The sequence below is a fragment of the Carcharodon carcharias genome, chromosome 22, assembly GCF_017639515.1.
Source record: "Carcharodon carcharias isolate sCarCar2 chromosome 22, sCarCar2.pri, whole genome shotgun sequence".
NCBI lineage: Eukaryota > Metazoa > Chordata > Chondrichthyes > Lamniformes > Lamnidae > Carcharodon > Carcharodon carcharias.
This window is the reverse complement of record NC_054488.1, coordinates 13,767,924-13,774,683: the sequence shown is the minus strand read 5'-3', so window position 1 is coordinate 13,774,683 and position 6,760 is coordinate 13,767,924. Positions and strand designations below refer to the sequence as shown.

Genomic DNA, 6,760 nt, shown 5'->3' with positions numbered 1-6,760 from the left:
TGTGGGTGTGTGTGTGTGTGTGGGTGTGTGTGTGTGCGTGTGTGTGGGTGTGTGTGTGTGTGTGTGGGTGTGTGTGTGTGCGTGTGTGTGGGTGTGTGTGTGTGTGTGTGGGTGTGTGTGCGTGTGTGTGTGTGCATGTATGTGTGGGTGTGTGTGTGGTGGGGGATGTGTGTGTGTGTGTGTGGGTGTGGGTGTGTGTGTGTGTGGGTGTGTGTGTGTGTGGGTGTGTGTGTGTGTGTGGGGGGGTGTGGGTGTGTGTGTGGGTTTGTGTGGGTGTGTGTGTGGGGGGGTGTGGGTGTGTGTGTGTGTGTGTGTGGGAGGGGGTGGGTGTGTGTGTGTGTGGGTGTGTGTGTATGGGTGGGTGGGTGTGGGTGTGTGTGCGTGTGTGGGTGTGTGTGGGTGTGTGCGTGTGGGTGTGTGGGTGTGTGTGGGTGTGGGTGGGTGTGTGTGTGGGTGTGTGTGTGGGTGTGTGTGCGTGTGTGGGTGGGTGTGGGTGTGTGCATGTGGGTGTGTGGGTGTGTGTGTGTGTGTGTGTGTCTGATGTTGCATCTTTTAGTTTTTTTTTCTCCAGTTTAGTGGCTGATAAACTAGCTATTTCTTTGACCCAAGAAAACCTCTGGCTCCTTATTGTTCACTGCATAGATAGTAAAAAAATATACCTGGATTTGAAAAAGGCATCCATGGGAGAAAGCAAAAAACCTTTGTTACTGACAGAGGAGGCTGAACAGAGGGGAGGCAGTTCACTCCTCCTCACCTGGTCATAGCAGACTATATGCCAACTCTGACCTTTCCTTAGAACAGGAGGTGTAATTGACCTGAAATGTTAACCATGGTACTCAACAGACTCTGGCAGTCTCTCCAGCATTTATTTTTTAAATTGCTAACTTCCTTTTTGAGTTTTGTTCATCTTTAACATGCAAAAACAGGAACTTCTTAAAGCATTTAGCATAGAAAGGGAAGAGGTTCTAAGTGGTCTGGTAGGCTTAAAAGTAGATAAATCTCCAGGCCCGGATGAAATGTATCCCTGCCTGTTGAGTGAGGCAAGGGAGGAGATAGCAGGGGGCACTGGCAATAATTTTCAAAACCTCTTTGGCCACAGGAGAGGTGTCAGAGGACTGGAGGACAGCCAATGTGGTACCGTTATTCAAGAAGGGAGGAAGGGATAAACCAGGGAACTACAGGCCAGTCAGTCTAACCTCAGCGGTGGGGAAACTATTGGAAGCAATTCCGAGGAACAGAATGAATCTACACTTGGAGAGGCAGGGATTAATCAAGGACAGTCGGCATGGTTTTGTTAAGGGGAGGTCATGTCTGACCAATTTAATTGAATTTTTCGAAGTAGTGACCAGGTGTTAGATGAGGGCAATGCCTTATCTTCTATAAGTCTACTTGGACTTCAGCAAGGCTTTTGGTAAGGTCCCACATGGGACACCGATAATGAAGGTAAGAGCCCATTGGATCCAAGGCAATTTGGCAAATTGGATCCAGAATTGGCTGAGTGGCAGGAAGCAGAGGGTGATGGTTGAAGTGTGTTTTTGTGACTGGATGCCTGTGTCCAGTGGGGTTCCACAGGGATCGGTGCTGGGTCCCTTGCTGTTTGTGGTATATATAAATGATTTAGACTTGAATGTAGGAGGGTTGATCAGTAAGTTCACGGGTGACACGAAACTTTGTGGGGTGGTAAATAGTGAGGAGGATAGCTTTAGATTACAGAAGGATATAGGCGGGCTGGTCAGATGGGCTGATCAGTGGCAAATGGAATTTAATCCGGATAAGTGTGAGGTGATGCACTTGGGCAGGACAAACATGGCACGGGAATACACGATGAATAGTAGGACCTTGGGAAGTACTGAGGATCAAAGGGACATTGGTGTGCATGTCCAACGGTCCCTTAAGGTAGCGGGACAGGTAGATGAACTGGTTAAGAAGGCATTTGGGATTATTAGCCAAGGCATAGAATATAAGAGCAGGGGATTATGCTGGAACTGCATAAAACATTGGTTAGGCCACAGTAGAGTATTGCATGCAGTTCTGGAATCCGCATTATAGGAAGGATGTGATTGCACTAGAGAGCGTGCAGAGGAGATTTACCAGGATGTTGCCTGGGCTGGAGAGTTTTAGTTATGAAGAGAGATTGGATAGACTGGGGTTATTTTCCCTGGAGCAGAGGAGATTGAGGGGGGACATGATTGAGGTGTATAAAATTATGAGGGGCATAGATAGGGTCGACAAGAAAGAACTTTTCCCCTTGGTGGAGGGATCAATAACCAGGGGGCAGAGATTTAAGGTAAGGGGCAGGAGGTTTAGAGGGGATGTGAGGAATAATTTTTTTCACCCAGAAGGTGGCAGGAATCTGGAACTCACTGTCTGAAAGGGTGGGAGAAACAGAATCCCTCATAATATTTAAGAAGTATTTGGATGTGCACTTGCGATGCCATGACATAAAAGGCTATGGGTCTAGTGCTGGAAAATGGGATTAGAATAGTTAGCTACTTGTTTGACCAGCGCAGACTTGATGGGCCAAAGGGCCTTTTTCTGTGCTATAGACCTCTGGCTCTGTGACTCTTCACACCAGCATTTGAGTGAAGAGTCAAATGGTGAGAAACTATTTCCACAGCTGACAGGGAGAACATCTCGGCTAGAAACGTCAATTTTTTTTCATGTTTAACCAAAAAAAAATCTCATTATTTACAAATCTTTGAACACCCTTACCCTTCTCATCTCTGCAACATCTTTCAGCTCTAGTTTTCAGCAAAAGTCTCTAGCCCACCTCCCTCCCCAAACAAAATCAGCCTCTAGTTTCATCTTTAGATAGAGAGTTTCCATTTTAACCCACTGCTCTAGACTGCCAGGATTAAAACCTCCACCTTGATGCTTCTCTCAAAACATTTCTAATAACCCAGTTGTTTGGCCAGGCCTTCAGGCATCTCTGCCCATCCTTCCCTACTGCTCAGCATTCCTTTTTGTCTGTGAGGAGCCTTATTAAATTGGTGTGTTTCATTGCATGTTGTGTTTGAAATTTAACTGAAATTTGTTTGGGTTAGAACTGAAGAAATGGTCTTGTAACCATGTCCAGCTGAAGAAGAATTACTTAGCAAACCTGCTCCAAAAATGAACTTTACGGCAAATGTTTAGGCTTTAAGAACAAATAATCATAAAAGAAGAGTAAAATGCCCTTGATAAGTCACTCATTAGAAAATTAAATACTTAAACTAACAAGTCAGTGTTCCACCAAGCCTGATCCACTCCTTCATCACCCTCAATACCACAACCCCTTCCCATGGCACCTTCCCATGCAATTGCAGAAGGTGCAAAACCTGTCCCTTTACTTCCCCCCTCCTCACTGTACAAGGGCCCAAACACTCCTTTCAAGTGAAGCAGCATTTTACTTGCACTTCCCTCAATTTAGTTTACTGCATTCACTGCTCCCAATGCGGCCTCCTCTACATTGGAGAGACCAAACGCAGACTGGGTGACTGCTTTGCGGAACACCTTAGTCTGTCCGCAAGCATGACCCAGACCTTCCTGTCACTTGCCATTTCAACACACCACCCTGCTCTCATGCCAACATGTCCATCCTTGGCCTGCTGCAATTTTCCAGTGAAGCTCAACGTAAACTGGAGGAACAGCACCTCATCTTCTAACTAGGCACTTTACAGACTTCTGGACTTAACATTGAGTTCAACAACTTCAGACCATGAACTCTCTCCTCCATCCTCTCCCCTTTTTGATCCCCCTTTTTCAAATATTTATTTTTTAAATTTTTATATATATATATTTTCCCACCTATTTCTATTATTATTTTTAAAATTTATTTCCATTCATTGTTTTATCCCCAAATTTTCACCCATTTCGATCTTTTCTCCCACACCATCCCCTCTCCCCACCCCACCCCCACTAGGGCCATCTGTCACTTGCTCATCCTGCCTTCTACTCTTAATGTCACCATTAGCACATCCTTTAGCCAGTATTAACACCATCAACACCCCTTCGACCTTTTGTTTATGACATCTTTTGCAATCTCTCCTTTGCCTCCACCAACACTGGTTTTCTATTTAGCTTCACATGTCCCATCCCCCTTAAACAGTATATATTTCACCATATTTCTACTTCCCTTTAGTTCTGAAGAAGAGTCATATGGACTCAAAACATTAACTCTGTCTTTCTCTCCACAGATGCTGTCAGACCTGCTAATTTTTTCCAGCAATTTTGTTTAAGTCAGTGTTTCCCTTTCTCCATTAAAAGAAAATTGCTATAATTTAGACTGACAATACAGGGAAAACAGCATGCAAAATGTTGAAGTCACAGACTATGTGGACATGTTGTTTCACACCATTTTAATGAGGTAACCTTACCACATTGCCCAGAGTCTAATTACAGCTATTGCAATGCAAGATTTTGAAAACCTTTCCAACTACTGCATGGTCGCATCTGGAAACACACATTTCACTCCTGAACTTTGTGTTGAAGGAGCTAACAGGGCAGTTTGTGCTCTAATCACATCACATTATCGAGGATTCTGATGCCACATAATGGAAGACAGCACATTCTTCCAGGGACAAATATTTCCCTTGCTGTTGGGGAAACCAGCAGTAAAACTTCAGACCTACAAAGTCTGTTTTGCTAAAGCAGATCAAATAGGTATCTGCAGCACAATGATGACCAAAATAAACTTGTGCTTTTATGTCTCCTTCCTAGTTATTTAGAAATTTTGACCTGTTATTCCACATTATATAATTAATGAAATGTTTTATTTGCAAGATGCTCTGATTGACATCTCCATCTTCCTTTTCCACATCAGATGCCACATCCCATAATTAGGTGCATCATTGTAAATTTAAAACTTTTAAGAAGTAGTGGGGATAATGCTGATTTTGATTTATAAAATTAATAGGCAAGAACTTGTTGGTATGAGTGGATAAATGCTTAATATATGGGGCTGACGTTTTGCTATTTTAATCCAAGATGTTACCCCTTTAGTTAAGATAGCAGCCAGAGGAATGTTATAACACCGATAAATAAAAATCAAAATACTTCGATGCATGAGAAAGCATCCAGTGTACATTTTAAAATTGTAGGATGTTTTATAAACAGCTCCAAAATTCCTCATCAGAACCATTAAATAGCTTCGATGTAAATGCGAAACCTACCATTGATCATAATCATCCGACCACAAGTTTGGCTTTGCATTCGGCTGTCGTGTGGATTTTATGGTCATTTACAGACATGTCCAAATTTTGCTGGGCATCTTGTACCTTGGAAACATTAGACATTATTAGACAATACTAAAATATATAGATAGATTCAAATTGTATTATGTAATTAACATTGCTACTAAAAATACAAGCACAAGTAATGCATTGCACACTAGGCATTTAAACATTAGTTAAAGTATATCACAGACCTTCCTCTGATTTTGGTTTTTAAGGTGCTTTGACCCACTGGAACCTTTTTCCGTCACAATTTTGCGGCCTCAATATCGTTTCTACTTACAATCGTCGAGTTTTCTTTTAGAAATAAAGTGCACAGCGACTTTATTGTTCCTCTTTGGCACGATGTGATCCTCTTCAGCATCTGGCTGTTTCGCTTCAGCTGCTCAGTCTCTTGGTCTTTCAGTTCTCTTAGCAGTCATTTGTCAACTGTTGATCGTAGCAACCCTCATTCAAGCCAAATATTTTATAATCCTGTGTATCAGGAAGCCTGAGAAATGTTTTATACGAAATACTTAATACCAATGCACTGCTTTGGCGAGCTGCTGGATTTATCTGCCTGTACCCGACTGCCTCCTTCCACCCCCAACCGCCACCCACCTCCCCCCCACCCAAAACAAAAACAACTCTTAAAATGCCTTTAAAAGCTCAAATAAATAGGTTCCCGAATCAGATAGTGAATACAAGGTTATCTTAATTCAGGTTTGTACATAATCTGACATCCAAAAGGCTAATTCAAAACTGGTGGCAACGTTTGAAATAACTTTTTAGTTAATGTTCTTTGACTATCATAGAATATCCGAACTGGATTATATAGTATCGAATATGCAGCCCGAACACTTCATTACCTCAGCTGGGTCTGTAGACTCGGCGTTCCCTAGTGGCTGTGTGGTGACTGTTTCCCAGATGCTGCCTCAACCTGTTCAGTCTGATCTCAAGTATCGGAGTGCCGAGAAATCTTCTCGCTCTTTGCATATACAGCAAATTAGTCCTCTGTATGGTAATAAATAGGTTTCGATTATCAGCGAAAGAAACCATATGTCATATTTCTACGGAATACTATTAATAGCGTGTTAAATATCCGCTAATTCAATGAGTTACTATATCTGTTCAAGAAGCTGTAACTGGCTGGTGTCCGATTTCGAATGTAGGAATCTTAAGATTTAACTTCCGATACTCAACTCACCATGGTTACATCATATTAAAAAAATGACAATCCGACAGACATTTCCATCGTCTCACACAAACTGAAATTGTCCAACAAACTAAAACTAACATTAAATAGTGGTAAAAGCAAAATACTGCGGATGCTGGAAATCTGAAACAAAAATAGAAAATGCTGGAAAAACTCAGCTGGTCCAGCAGCACCTATGGAGAGAAAAAAAGTTAATATTTCAAGTCCTTATGACTTCTTCAGTTATTTCATGTCTGTAGCAACTTCCTACAAGTAAATTACCTTTTGTAACTCTTTCGAGTACAAACACATTTCCATCTGTTTCAGATGAAGTTATATTGTTTCATAGTTTGCCATTGTGAGATTTGAACTCTTG

The 6,760-nt window shown here is 42.2% G+C and overlaps 1 long non-coding RNA gene across 1 annotated transcript; it reads right to left on the bottom strand.

Annotated features, from left to right (window-relative positions):
* Positions 1-5,159: 5,159 nt before the first annotated feature.
* LOC121293936 lies at positions 5,160-6,091 on the bottom strand. Its single transcript, XR_005946647.1, has 3 exons — positions 6,059-6,091; positions 5,494-5,700; positions 5,160-5,255 (listed from the first exon to the last, which is right to left on the bottom strand). It is a non-coding gene; the product is annotated as an uncharacterized LOC121293936 (long non-coding RNA).
* Positions 6,092-6,760: the final 669 nt, after the last annotated feature.